Raw genomic sequence first — 16222 nt, forward strand, 5'->3', positions numbered from 1 at the left:
GTGTACATTGAAAAACCATCCAAACACATAAAGACATGTCTTTTCTCACCCAGACTTTCTACTTGCATATGCCCCATTAGATCAATATGAAGTAAATCTAGAAATTTTTAGGTGGTAAGATGCTAGAGCTTCTTGTGTGACATCTTGGTCTGCTTTCCTATTCGAAACTTTCCACATATTTTGCCTTCTTTAATCTTGAGCTTTGGAAATTCCTTGATAGCATCTTTAGATATGATCTTTATCATACTCTTGAGGTTGATATGACCAAGTTTTTAGTGCCATAACTTGGCGTCATCTACCTTGGATATAAAACATGTTGAGGGCTGACTTTTGTTTTTAGATACCCATAAATAATACTTGTCTTTGGATCTTGATCCTTTCATTAACACTTCTAGATATTTTATGGAAATAATGCATTCTGATTTGTTAGAGCTCACATTCATACCTTGATCACATATTTAACTTATAATGATCAAGTTTGTAGTTAATCCTTCTACCAACAACACACCATCAAATCTAGCGAGACATGGATATACAAAATCACCAAAGGTAACATAACTATTGGAGTATGATTTTAACTCTTCTAGATAGTTCTTTTTTTTCCAGTCAATGCTTGTAACATCCACTATAAAAGTACCAATCTTCTCTTGAGGAAACTATAAGAGATGTATGAGCTATGAGACTTGTGGTTGTTTCTTTGGGCTTCCACACTTTTCTTGGTTGAATGTTCTTGCCTCTTTTTAAGCTGAACCTTGGTTGATTATAGAGGATATTCATATAGTCTATAGCAATAGGGCCTCATATGAACATATCTTCCACAGTGATAACATTTCCAAGAATAGTTCTTGTTTCCTCTGTACCTAATGTACATATGTTAAGTAAGGTGTTGAGACATGTGGTCCAACATTAGAACCTGACTTTTCTTCTTAGTGGGACAAACTTCTGGGAATTTTGTTTCTTTACTCATAGAGTCGTAGTCAAATCCTATTCCTTTCACATCATTAGACATCTTTCAAACTTCCAGGATTTCATCAAGAGCCTTGAAATCATTGTTCAACATACATACAAACTTTGTCATATTATCAAGTTTGGATTTTAACAAGGTGACTTCTTCTTCCAGACCTGCAATGGTTGAGCCGAGTTTCTCTTTCCAAGAAGGAAATCGCTTAGAGTTTTATTTTGTTTATCTCCTACCATGCATGCTTCCTTCCACTGACTATATACAAGTTTGTATGTTTTAGCTAAATCTTCATCAGTGATTTCTTCATCACTAGACTCACTACCAGATTCATATTTTCCAGTGAAAGTCATCACCTCGTTAGTTGTTTCTATTTCACTCTCATCATTATAATCAGACAAAGTGATTGACAAAACCTTTTTTCTATTTATTTAAAAATGTAGGACATTCAACTTTAATGTGACAAAAACCTTCACATACATTACATTAATTGCCTTTTCCTTTGTTGGGTTTATCTTCATCTTTTCTCTTGCGCTCGGGACCAATGTACTTGAAGTTGTCAGGCACTTTGTCTTCAACATTTATCCTCCATTTTTGTCCATTTTTGTCAAAGATTTGTTAATATTTATACCAACAAGAGCTATAGAATTTGATATACTTTCTTCAGTATCCTTTTCACATTGATCTTCATCCTCTTCAGTATTGGATACATAGGCAATACTCTTTCTTTTCTTTTTAGTTCTATCATTTATTATCATCTCAAAGGTTTTCAAAGATTCAATGAGTCCATCCATTTTGATGATGCTAATGTCTTGGGCTTCTTCAATAGCTATGAACTTCATATCGTACCTTTTATGTAGGGATCTTAATATCTTTATGGCCAGTTTTTCTTTAGACATCTTCTCTCCTAATGCAAAAGAAGTGTTGGCAATGTCATGCAGCCTAATGTTGAAGTCGGAGATGGATTCGTCTTTCTTCATTCTCCGATTTTCAAACTTTTTTGTGAGGAGTTGCAACCTTGACATACGAACTTTGTATGTTCTTTCATGTGCATTTTTTAGAATCTCACATGCCTCTTTGGATTCACTACATGTGTTGATTAATCTAAACATGTTCTTGTCCACACCATTGGAAATAACATTCGAGGCCATGGAGTTTCCAAGAGCTTCGTCATCTTCAACATTATATCACTCAACTTATGGCTTTAAGATTGATGTTCCATATTAAGAGGTAGCCACAAGGTTTTTCCAACCTTTTATTATAGCCTTCCACATTTTATTGTCCATTGATTTAAGAAAAGCAATCATTTTAGCTTTCCAATAATCATAGTTGGTACCATCCAAAACATGGGGTCTATTGAATGACTCTCCTTTCTTAGTATTGTCCATTTTAATAGAAAAAACTATCCCTAGAGCTTATCCAAACAGAATAGGGTTCCTGCTCTGATACCAATTGAAATTTTGTTCTTCGCAGGAAAGATGTTGGATACAATGCCTTAGAGAATGTATACCACTGAAATTAGTTTGTCACAGATTATCACATACTAAGGAATTTAAAGAGAACACAAAAAAGAACACAATAGAATTGTTAACCCGGTTCAATGCAACGTCACCTACGTATGGGGGGCTTTCAACCCAATAAAGGAAATTCATTCTCAATAGTATTAGTATAATTAGTCTTAGATGAACGAACCTTGTTAAATGTGTATTTCCTAATACTACCAATGTCTTTATATTTAGTACTCCCCCTAAATATGAGAACCCTTCTCACTTTCTCTCAATCACTACACTATTGATCTATGCTTTCAACGAATTAAAGATATTGAACTAGAACTAAGCTGCCAATCAAATGGTATGCCTTGAATATTCAGATAATGCTTCTTTAGAGGCTTACAATAAACAACAAGAATATAAAGACTCATAGAACAAAACCCTAGCACACTAGATCTTCAATACTTGCGTGTTCTTTTCTGTTGGAAAGAGTCTTCTTATATAGTAAACCATTTGTTGGGCCTAGGTCTTTGACCTAAAGCAAACATATTTAATTTTATGCAAATTTAAAATAGATGCATATTTGATTCGCTTATTTATTAATGTCTACCAAGAGATTTGATCTCATTTAATTTGATTTGGTCTTGGACAATCTTTTTAGATAATTTTCATTAAAAATAAAGTGCTAAAAGGTATAAAACATATCGCGCAAGCCTTGGACCTTTCTCATGGTTTCTTAGACCTTTTCAGGTAATTGTCACTTCCTACTTTAAGACACATACCGCGCACAAGGATCAATATTTATGGCATGCTACACTCTGATCTATGTTTGGAATCTCATGGGAATAAGTTATGAAGACGTTTAGATTAGTCTTCACGCACTCAACGAGTCGTTTCTTTATTCTTCCTTGTAAATCATAACCTACTCAAACCGATTGCGTCAAGTTGTCTTTGAGCTAGAAAAAATTGACTCACCATTTGAGATCGGCCTCAAGGTTTCCATCTTTCCCCTTGTCGATATGCTTAGCTTTTTGTCTTATAGGGCTCCGTCCTCTCGCACGTCGATATCAACTACGCTTGTAACTTTGTCAACTTTTCCCTCTTTTCCCTAGGGGCGACAGAGGATGGTAAGGAGTTCTTTAATGTTTCCTCGTATATAAGACAAGCCCTACACAAATCATATTTAACAAGGACTGGTCGACATGTATCGTTATGGTACTTCATCTTCAAATGGACCGTAAAGGTTATGATGTTGCTAGGAATGATCTTCCAAGAATGTCGTTATAATCGCTTTCACAAGGAACCACAAAGAAAGACATTTTTATTGTCTTCATATCCTTCCATTTGTCAAAGGAAACTAGTAGGTATACTATTCCACATGGATAAGTTGAGGATTCATTAAATGCTAGTAGGTTATTATCTTCATATGGATTCAGATCTTACATATTTAACCTTAGCTTCTGGATGATTTTAAGATACATGAGATCGCAGGAACTTCTATCACCGATGAGGATCCCATCCCCGAATGATTGGCTATGGTGGCAGTTACAACCAACAAAAGTGTTGTGTTAGGAGTTCAATCTACCTTTTCGTGGTCTTGAAACCCTAACATCAGCCTATCTTTCTGCTTCACAATCTGCATATTAATATGTGACAGAGGCTCCTTCTTTCCAGGTAGCCTCTGGCCGACTGAATCGATGACAAAGATCGATGATCCGAAGTTAGAAGAATAAAAAATTCTCAGGGAAGTAACATCGAGAGTTGCTTTCTTCATCTTAATGTGACCGTTATAACAATCGTGACTTTAATCTGATGGATATGACTATGAAAATTTGTATGAATCAGGAGTCAATTCCCACAGGCGGTGCCACTGTTCTAGATCAGAATTAGAGATGATCAATGAGACGACGAGGTAGTTATTCTCTATAGTTGACTTGAGCTTTTGGTACGACCGAGATAAGACTAACCTACAAAATTAACACTCCAACGTTCAAGTCAATAAAATAATAATGAATAATGTGGATGTAATTGAGAGTTTGAATCATATATTTGCCTTCTTTTCCAATCTTTTATGTAAGAGAGTAGATTGAGACTTTTCATATCTAAATTATACGTGAGTTTTCTCTTATTTAGCCGATCCAATTATATATATATATATATATATATATATATATATATATATATATGATTTTATTTTTGGGCAAGCTTTTATTTCTCTGAACATGCTTTTCGTCTATCTTAATCTGAATTCCTGTTTATCTAAACTAGCAATAAAATTATCAAATATTCATATCATTTAAAATCATTACTTTTGTTTTTATTCAAAGACTGTATGTCCAATATCTTGGACTCTATATTGGATTATATATGATTTGCCTCTGAAAACGTGTTGTTTGCTCTAACATATTCTTTCATTTCAAATTCAAAATGAATGCAAAATCATGTGAATCTAAAATGTTATTGTCACAAACTACAATTGTGAATCTAAAATGATTGGATATGTGCTGAATTAATTGGTTGTTTTATGGGTGATATAGACATCGCTGCACACAATTTCAAAACTAACCGATTGGGATTGGGATTGGGTTATAATGTGGACTCAATCGGTTTGATTTTATACATCTAAATGGACAAAATGTCACTGTTACAATGAGTTGGATACTGCATTACAATGAGACATTAATCTTAGCAAATCGTTTGTTTTTAGCATGGTTTGCTTGATTTGTTCATTTAGAAAAGAATCTTATATATGCCAAAATTGGTAATGATGTGGATGTAATTTTTATTTATGAATTAATTGCTCCATTCATTACATATATTAGAATATTGCTAAAATCTCAAACTGTGTTAAAATTTATAGGAATTAAAAAAAAAATCACATTACATAATATATAATTTAAAATGTGTTTATAATTAGAACAATCCTCACTTTACAAATTGGTTTTGTATAGAGAAATTATGATAATCATATTTTTTAACATGGTATTTGAATTTAGTTTAAAATTTTGTGGGCCACCGACTATTCAAATGTTCAATCCTCGCCCTACATATCAGTTTTATAGGGATAAGTAATGGTGATTTGAATTCGATGGAAAATAATGGGTGGTGAGTAGGGATGGAATAGACGAGACCGGTTTACAAGATCCTATAATCCGACCTATTTAAGTCTGAAATTACCTATTTAATAAAAATGTTAGGCTTAGGTATTTAAGTCTGCTTATGGATTTAAGTCTGAGCTTATTTATTTAATAAAAATGTTAGACTTAGTTATTTAAGTGTGACTTGACCTATTTAATAAAAATGTTAGGCTTAGGTATTTAAGTCTGCTTATGGATTTAAGTTTATGGATTTAAGTTTGAGCTTATTTGTTTAATAAAAATCTTAGACTTAGTTATTTAAGTGTGACTTGACCTATTTAATAAAAATGTTAGTCTTAGCTTTTTAAAAAAAATATATTTAATTAAATCGGTAGCCTTAAAATATTAAAAAAGTTTATGAAATTTTATAGACCGGTTTATATATGCATATCTATTACAAAATAAATTAAATAGTATTTCATCCATCCTAAAATAAGTGTCGTATTTAGAAAAATTATTTGTCTCAATATTTGTCACTTTATCTTAGCAATGCAATTTTAATTATTATCTTTCAATTGTACGATCTAATTAATACTCTTAATTTATTGTTTTCTCACTGTGCATTGTTAATTCGAACACACCAATAGTTAATAAGAATGATTTAAAAAAATAATTATTCTCTCTTTCATTTATTTAATTTTTATAATTTTGTGTAAAAGTGTCAAGTATGACCCTTATTTTGAGACGGAAAAAGTATATAAAAGTTTCATGTTCTCTATTTAAAAAAAAATAAAAAAGACAATTTAAAAACTTAATATGAAATAGGTTTTTAAATAAGTTTTCCATATCGGGTTAGAGATTTAAAAAGGCTAGACCAAACCAAAAAAAAAGTATTACTTATCCACCCTATAGGGTGAGCTTGAACAAACTAGAATCATAAATTTGTGTTTTCATATTTCAAAGATCCATCTTCGGACGCATATAAAATGCACATATCGCTCCACAAGTGAACCATGCACCCCAAATTTATCAAAATATGGACCAAAGATGCATATCCGTAAATATTTAGGGGTGATTTTGTAGATGCATCTCAGAATAACCCCTGAAAGCATTTTAGAGATTTTATCTTAGTAGCAAGTATTCCAAATTGATATTTCCTTATGCTAGTTACACTAAGAATATATATCACTACTACAAATAATAAATTTCATGACGACGATTTCACTCACGTATTGAAAAATCGAGGTATAATTCCTGGACGCACCCTGTTCTTTTTAATAAAAAATATACAATATATTCCATCGATTATTTTGAAAATTGAGGGGTAAACCTATTTAATGTAGATGTTTCGAATCCCATCCGTCTCAGTTTATATTTTTATCTCATTAAAAGTGGCGTCTTCTTGAATATTTTATTTTTAATCTAAAAGTACGCTACTTTTCACCTCGGTTTTCTTTCCAACCGAGGTGAATATGTTTCTCTGATATATATAGCTTTAGCTTGTAGGCTCCAATTTTCATTTGTCTAAACAACAAAAGTAGAATCCTAACGAAGAGGCATAAACACATATCACCTTAAATACGAAGATGTTATGTGTTTAGTGCTCTCGTTTCTTCTTCAAATATCCAGATCATTTTCTTTTACTTCTTCTTTAGAGATCTGGTACGTCAAACATCACTACTCATATTGTTATTGTTGTTGTTGAGATCCGAAATGCTACAGGTTTTATCTTGTTGTTATTGTTGTTGTTGTTGTTGAGACTCACTATTGAGACCCTAAACACTAGAGGTTTAATATTGTTGTTGTTGTTTAAAAAAATTTATATTATAGGTTTATTGATGTTATTGTTGTTGTTGTTGAGACGCTAAACCCTAGAGGTTTAATCTTGTTGTTGTTGTATAAACTGATTTATGTTATAGGTTTATTGATGATGTTGTTGTAGTTTTGTTAAGAATTTTTTTTTAGTTGTGGTTTAATATAAGTTGTTGTTTTTGATTTGTTGATGTTATTGTTGTTGTTGTTTAGTTGTTTAAATATCCAAATATATTGTAGTTTAGTTGTTGTTATTGAGTTTGAGGTTTAGATTGATATTGATATTTAGTTTATGTTTTTTGTGATTCTTTGTGCAACTCCCATCTTGTTTCGCCGAGTTGAGTTTATTTTATCTAGTGTTGATTATTTGTTTTACTAACCCCTCTTTGAACATATGACCTAGTAAATTGATTTTGGAAATAATCATATGCAAAATTATGTTGTATCTGAAACTCGTCATTCATCTCATGTTGTTTTATCGTAAAAATTTCTCAAATACTTCTAGTTTTTGTTCAACTTTCTTCCATATTTGTTCATTTTTCAAAGCATCTAATTTTATGCTTTCAAGAATGAATTAGTATAAAAATAATTGTTGAATAAAGAATTTGAAACATTTGAAACATTTTAACCATAAAACAGCGTGAGATGAATAATGGGTTGCAGGATGCTTCAAAATCACTAATTGATGTAAGTTTTTCTTCAAATATAACACAATTGTTCATATAATTATTTTTATAACCAATTTTGAGAAGTTATATATTAAACATAGGTTTAGTGAAATAAGAAATCCACATTAGATTTAATAAACTCAAAATGGTTTTCTTCTCAGTTTTATGAGATAACCGAGGTAAAAATATGGTATATCTGTCGGTGAAATTACAAAATCGATGAGACATGTGTTTTCGCCATTTCATAATTCCAAAAAGGTCTTTCTGGGGATCAAACTCATAAGCTTTTCACAATTCATCGGTTATTTTAAAACCGAGAGGTAAAGTGTGCAATTTTCATGACGTTATTCGTTACCTCGCCTCTGTAGCTGAGGTTAAATGGATTTAGCATCCGATATTAAATATATTAACATCAGTTCAAGTAAACTAATGTAATTCAAACATGTCATATTTAAATTCAAATCCAAACATTAATCAAGTAGTCAAAAATGTTATCACGATATATAATTTGTTCAGAAAATACAATTGTTACAAAAAAATACAAATAAAAATAAACTACTATGTATTTCTAATCCCTCACATTTCTCCTCTATTTTCACATGTATCCCAAGGCATTACGTGCCTCGAGTAAGATGGTCTGTAAGGTGGCGATACATGACTACCTTCCGCAATATCTCCTCTCTCAATGGCATTTATCACAACATGTGTAATACACTAACAACCAGCAACAGGTCTGCTGTGCGGTCATCCTTAGCTCTCTCTTATTCCAATATCTCTTGATGGGCAGGTCTTGGTGGTGTTCTCACGGTATCTAGTATCATGTAAGGATGTGACACTCGATAGAACCATTGTATGTAGCACTGTTCATAAGCACATGGTTCATTTGATGGAACACTGCATGCCTCATCTGTAAGGGTGGACTCAGTTCGTTTTGGACCAGTTTTCGATAAAAAAAAAGTTTGAACCGATAATACATCGGTTTGATTTAGTTTGCTTGATCGGTTTACATCATTCTTTTTATCCAAACATTATATTAAGTTTTGTTTTCTCCACTATCATATTTTTCAATGTATTTTTTGCTATTATTTTTTAAATAATATATTTCATACAACTTTTTCATCGATTCAATGCTCTATCTTTCAAACAACTTACAAGTTATACTTAATCTATACAAAGAAGTAACAAATAAAACACAAAAATAACAACAAAAGGTTGTCATACGTAGAAATAGACATGATTCACATCTCAAATACACATCAAAACTATTTTGTAAAAAGACTAGAAGAAAATTCGTTGAAGAAGAAAAAGCAAAAGGTATAAAAAAGAGATGAAAAATGACCTAGAGAACTTGAAACACGAAGGAGGATAATTATAACCATTTGTTCGATACACCGGTTTGGCAGTTCCTAAAAACTAAAACCACTAATCGAACCAAACCACCTCGATTTTCATCGATTTGATTCAGTTTTTGAACCGAACTAGAAAAATTATTATTTTTTATTTGGTTTGGTTTGGATTGTCAGTTTAATTGTTTTTTCTAATCTGCTTGCACCCATACTCATCTGGTATCAGATGACTATAGAAATCATCGAGTATGGCATCAAGATCTCTGTGGTAGACTATCATAGGAGCAGACACGGAGGGATGTCTTGGAATCATCAGGAAATATGGATACACCAGGTGCGACCCACAATTCAACCATCTAGAGTTAAAGGTTATGTCATCCAAGGGACGCGTCTGAAGGTGACCTTCGTACGAGTAGAAGCATATGTCATCTGCTACAATGTAGTCAATAAACACCATGTACGACTCTATCGTCTGATTCACTATGTGCGTGGAAAAGGTGTAAGCATATGAAAAATCCTCAATGTAGTCCATCTTAGGTTGATATCCTAATATGCGAGAAAAGTGAAAGATAACCACGCCTAAAAATGGTTCAGATAAAATATTAGTAACAAGTGTAACATTATCGTTGTGAGAATATTAGTAACAATAAAGGTTGCAAATAAATTACCGTAAACATTGTGCAGTTTCCAGTCATTTGTCTTCTAGAAAATGTAGAAAATGCCCTAAACACCAACAAATTCATATGCATGTCTAAACAAGGTACCTATTTTGAATGTAACTAACTACAAACTAATTCATTTTAAACAACCTATTTATCTAATACATGCATCACACCACTAAAATAGAAAGAAAATGAAAAACTTGCCGATTGAGAGATTTGTTGTGCGAAAGCTTGAATGGAGTGAATGAAATCTAATAGATTGATTGCAATGCAGTTGAAGTAGTGTTGAAGCTTGAAAATGACATTTTTATTTCTTTCTCATGAACTTTGAAATTTAAGGGTCTGTGAAAGTGTACCAAATGGAGAAGGAATGGGGAGGGTCTGGCGTAAGTTCTATTAATTATAATTCGTCGAAGATGCATATCCGTAAAATTCACTGAGCCTAAAAATGTGAATTTTCAATTAAGGGTTATCACGGAAATGCATCTCCAGAATTATTTTTGGGCAAAATGAGGTAGCTTATTCACTAAAACGTTAGGGTGTACAATTTGAGTGCGTCCGAAAATGCATATCTGAAATCTAAGAATTTTTGTGACTTTTAAACATGATGAACAAGCACTCATAAAAGATAGAAAGTAATATCCTAAAAAAATCTATAATAAATTGTAGTTTAGATTGGACCTTAAAAATTTATTATAGATTAGATTTAGAGACCATTTAAGACCTGATCTGACTTATTTTCACCCTTAAAATTGAGATATATATAAATAGGTAAGTATATATTTAAAGTCTTCATGTTTTTATTAAATCATAATGTTTAATTCACTTATATAGTTTACTCTTTACTCATACTTGGTAAAGATTTCCTAGAACTCTATTTCTTTTTCCAAAATCCCTTCATCTCTTTTATTTTTCTATAGTAAAGATGAGTGCATCCTTTTCAATATGCTCTGAACTTTGAATATGATCTTTCTTTGTATGACTTAAAGTTTGATGGAGTGATTTAGTCCACAAGATAGTGGGGGACAAACGATTCTGAATTGAGATTGGCTGAGAGGTAAAAGAAAGAGATATAAAGGCTTTGTCAATTCAAGCAGCAATATCGGATAGAAAGTAAATGACACAAAAATAATAAAACAATTACAAGGCTAAAGAAGGATGATAAAAAACAAAAGAAAAAACAAATTAAACTTTTCAAAAACAACTCTTACTTTGGCAGCTCCGAGGATGTGATAAAGCTTTGGAAGAGAAGAGAAATAACATATAAATTTAAAAATATATAGATGTAAAAAATGAAGGCATTCTTAGATTAACATATTTATTACAAAATGTAATTTCCTTTAGAGAAAATAGATATAAATTTACGAATAATATCATAAATTATTTATATAAAATATATTTAATCTGGTACAAAATTATAGAAAGATTATAAGATAAATTAAATTTAAATATTTTAAACTTAGAAGAGATAGTATATTAAATCCTTAATTCATTCTTCTTATATAGAACTAAAAAAGATAAATGAAAAATATTTATTATTATAATTATTTTTATTTTTATTATTATTATTATTATTAATAATAGATATTTGATAGTGCCAGTTAATAATAACTATAAGATGTATATAACTATTATTATTATATATAATTGTGATCACTAATTTTTACAGTGACAATAAATATTAATTAATCTTTATTATTATTATTATTATTATTATTATTATTATTATTATTATTAAATAAAATATAAGTTTATAAAACTAAAAGATTTCTATAGAATTACCACGCCATTTTAGTGTAAATTATTATTATAATAATAATAATAATAATTATTATTATTATTATTATATATTATTTTATTTTTATTTTTTACTTTTCTTCTTATTATTAATTTAACTTATTTTTGTTGGAAACAACTTCTATAAATTTAGAAGGTTTAATATTTTTTTTTATTATGTATGTTAATTTCAAAATTCATCTTAATGATTTATAATAAGATATTATTGATTCTTTAACACTTTAAAATATACCATGCTAATCCTTTTTATTTAATTAGAAATGATAACCATCGATTTCTAAATTTCGACATTTATTAAACACAAATGACTAACAAAATACATTTTTAAAAATTAAGAAATTAATATAAACAAATTTTAATTTAAAAAAATAAAATGAATCTCAAAATTAACAAATGATATATTAAGCCAATTTAAAGTGTTTTATGATGCAAAAGAGTGAACCTCAAAATTTACGGAAGATATATTAAGTCAATTTAGAGTGTTTTCTCATGCAAAAGTTTAATAATTGTGTGTCCAATTATGATATATCCAGAGTCAGAAAATTAAACACAATACACTGTTAGAGAGAGGAGAGAGAAGCTTCGGCGTCTTCATCCCTTTGTTTTGAAACGATAACTATATTCAATCAAACATTTGCTTCTCCGATTATGGCCTCCTCCCCCATCCCCTGGAAATCTATTTGTAGCGGTAAATTCATGACCATCAAACCATTGATAAACTTGACATCAATAAAATCAGAGTCGTCACCGCGCTTTTATTGTTTCCAAAGGAAAAAAGAAAAGTACGAACAAAAACTCAAAGATAAGAAGTTTTCAAATCAAAACTAATAAAATGCCAGAGATTACAAGTAAGGGGGTTGGTTACATAGAGGAGAGGTGTTAGCACCCAAAGTGTCATAGGTACTCCTAGGGAGCCCTTTTTATGTGTGCATATGTGTTTGGTATAAAAGATGTTTGAGAAAAATAGAGTGTGGGGATGTTACCACAAAATATCCCTAAGGCAGGTTGAAAGCACAAGTAATGAAAGAGTCATATGATTGGGAGGATCATACCCTACCCAAAGATAAAAGATGTCGAACGCAATCAAGAAAGGAAAGCATACTAAAAGAGGAGGTCGACAGGAAACGACATCTCCGTCGGCAGGTCATTTTATGGACCAACGCTAGGTTTGGGACTTAAGGAATTCTAAGCAAAGGTGCCGAAGACAACTTCGCCCTAACATCTGGGCGGGAGAAATTTGAAATTTAAAATAAAATAGCAGTTCCAAAAGGAAAAAAAAAAAGAGCGCCACAACGTGGAGCAGTTAGCAAGACATGGGTGCAGCGGTTATGCAAATCGTGGGTCACAACATTTGCTAGCTTCTAGGAAGTTATTTTAGGAGTAGTTCCTCTAGTTTAGTATAAATAGGAGTATCCCACAAGGGGCTAGAGGTGTTCACTTTGTACTACGAAACCACTTGTAAGAAAACTTCCCATTCCCAGCGCGAGGAAGCAAGAGTTTCTCTGAGAGTGTTATGTACGTGAATCACCACATTTATTTCAATGCAACTTCCCTACTTTTCAATTGTTCCCGTTGAACATTTTATCTTAACTTATTTTGCTTTTGATTTATCATTTTACGTTGTCGTTTACGCTGTCGACATTGACTCTATCACGATCATAGAGTTTACCAAAAGCGTGTCCGTAGTATACATCTTTTGAATGTTATAGTGCTGGCGGTCACGAGTCACCTGCAGGCGATAACATTGTCTAAAACCGTTCGTGTGGAAAACCCCTACACTTGTTCGACACTTTGTTGGGAACCGTTCCCCACAGAGTCATTCCGTCGAAAGTCCGAACAAGTCCCACTTTCACTAGCACATGTCCTAGGATCAACTGGTCGATCCTGCAAGTAACCCTTCGTTTTAAGACCAGGGAGGACCAGCGGTTGTTTACCAATTTCCACAGTAAACAGGGGATGAGAAAATAATTCATTGATTAAATTTTTGTGTTTGACAAGACCTTCGGACTTGTGCCTACGTACCAACATAAAAATGAGGTATTAAAACCTCGTAGTTCGTGGTAAAAATTTCAAAGTTAATGGATTGCTTTTTAACAAAAATTTAAATGAAAATGGGCACAAAGGGACAAAAATTTGAATGAAGTTGTTAGTTCTTTTTTTCTTTTGAAATTTTAAGTCAATATGATTAATTTTATTTACAAATTTTATTTAGAAAAAAAAAGAGTTTGAAAGTTCATTGGCATAAGGCCAAAGTTTCTATTTGAAATAAGATCTAAGTTTGAAATCACAAGAAAATGAAGTTTTTGAAAAGGGGGAGAAAATTTTGAAATTTAAGAAGAGGAAGAAGATGAAGAGGCTACTCTAAGCATAAAATTAAAAGTTAAGAGTTGAAAAGATCTGACCAATGAGATGCAATCAAACAGACAAGAATGTCATATAGAAAACCCACTTTCCCTTTGGACTTTGAATCAAGCAATAATCAACAAACAATTAGCAATATCAGACATCATGAAGATCAAGGTATCAAATAAAGGTAGCCACATCCAAATAAGCAAATCTCATAGCTAGCAGTCTTCTTTATCTTCTCATGTATCAGATGAAATATTCCTTGATCAATTCAGGAGGAAGCATCAGACATAAGATCAAAATAATGATTAACATCAAGACAAAGTAACAAATGAAAACATGGTCCCAAGACTTGCATCAGATGAAGGCTCAGTTCGCAATTACTTGATTTCAAAATGTTGGCATTGGCCAAGTCCTTTTTACATAGGGAATGTTGCCTAATCCTAAGTCCAAAATTTTATATCAAGATCAACAGTCCACCAAACATTTTTTAGGGTTTTTGTTGTTATTAAGTGTTTTAAAGTCCTAAGACCACAAACAACATCAAAATGCACAAACAATATATACAATCACAAGATATGACTCAAATGAGAAAAGTGAAAATGACATAAACATAAACAAGTTTAATGAAATGTAAATGACAATGAATGATAAATGACTGAAAATTAAATTGCATCAAGTAAATGGCTTGAAAGTAAAGCAATGTTAATAAGAGTTAGTTAAATGTTAGTCAAAGTTAATTGAATGTTAGTGGTATTTTGTTTTTTTATTGATTTAAGTCATTCTTTGGAGAACATTCAACCATCCATTCACAAGCATGGATCCTTGAACCAAGACATCTTCCATAGGAAGAAAAAAATTCCAAGTTTCCACACAATACCATGAAGGATGGGAGAATTACAATCTCACTTACTAGAATGATATGCCTTTAGGGTCAAATTTAGCTATATGTTAAGCAATCGTAATTGGACTTATGTAGAAGTCACAATTATCTGAGGTCGGGTAATAGAAATTTAGGTGTTAATGCATGTTAGAGATTTGGTATGATGAATCAAACTCCTAAAACATACCACACACTAAAAGAAAAGATCAAGAGGGATGAACCTATCTCATCCATACTTGTATTGGTTCATCTGACACAAGGTCACTGATGAACCAATTAGCCTTAGGACATTTGAGATTTCTTTGGTCAATGAAAGGAATGGGAAAGAATAGGGATGAATATGAAGGGGGAGGGAAAATGAGAGAAACACAAATTGGTCATGGGAGGAATTTTATCAAATTAAAATCATTCATTCATTTTGGAAGATGAAATGTACATTTCATCAATCCCCTCAATCCAATGATTTTAATCCAACAAAAGTCAAATCGACCTTGACCAATGCCCAAACAAATAGTCAAACATCACAAGACCAGAAAAATGGCTCAACATAATTTTTACACAATTAATCAATTAAAAATCAAATTAAAAATGCTTTAAAATTCAATTTAATTTGGTCAAAACCTAAAATCTCTTCAAAACACCAAATAAATGGCCAAGAGATTTATCCTAGGTCAAACAAGGTCAAAGGACCTTAGACAAAAAATCTCATCATTTTTGAAAACTCAGAAGTATTTTTAAACAATTAAAAATATGCACAAAAACATTTAATTCATGAAAAATATCAAAATTAATCCCAAAAATAAATTTAATCCAGGAAATAAAAGAGAAAAAGATTTAAAGATTTTTGGTGAAAGTCCCATATTTTTTGGATTAAAAATGAAATTATTATGAATTAAACAAAATAAAGCAATTAAACATAAAATCAGAAATTAAAAAGAAAATCAAAAAAACAAGGTCCATCAGATCTCCCTCATTAATTGAGGTGGCAGATCTGATGGCCAGAAGTGCGCATTCCACCAACACTTAAGTCAAACACGTGTCATAGTTGGTAATCACATTGGATGATCAGGATTAGAACGTGGAGGGAAGATTTGATGGATAGGAGCAAGCCACCACACCACCGAAGCTAGGGCTCCGGTTGTCCTCTCCGGTGGACCTCACCGGACTGGTCCACCACCAACCA

At 31.6% G+C, this 16222-nt stretch overlaps 1 long non-coding RNA gene across 1 annotated transcript; it reads left to right on the forward strand.

The window, feature by feature from the left end:
• The first annotated feature begins 6776 nt into the window (after nucleotides 1–6776).
• Nucleotides 6777–8993, forward strand: LOC127075824 (uncharacterized). Its single transcript, XR_007786678.1, has 2 exons — nucleotides 6777–7187; nucleotides 8617–8993. It is a non-coding gene; the product is annotated as an uncharacterized LOC127075824 (long non-coding RNA).
• The last annotated feature ends 7229 nt before the right edge of the window (nucleotides 8994–16222 follow it).

Source organism: Lathyrus oleraceus, chromosome 4 (assembly GCF_024323335.1).
Source record: "Lathyrus oleraceus cultivar Zhongwan6 chromosome 4, CAAS_Psat_ZW6_1.0, whole genome shotgun sequence".
In the NCBI taxonomy this organism is placed as follows: domain Eukaryota; kingdom Viridiplantae; phylum Streptophyta; class Magnoliopsida; order Fabales; family Fabaceae; genus Lathyrus; species Lathyrus oleraceus.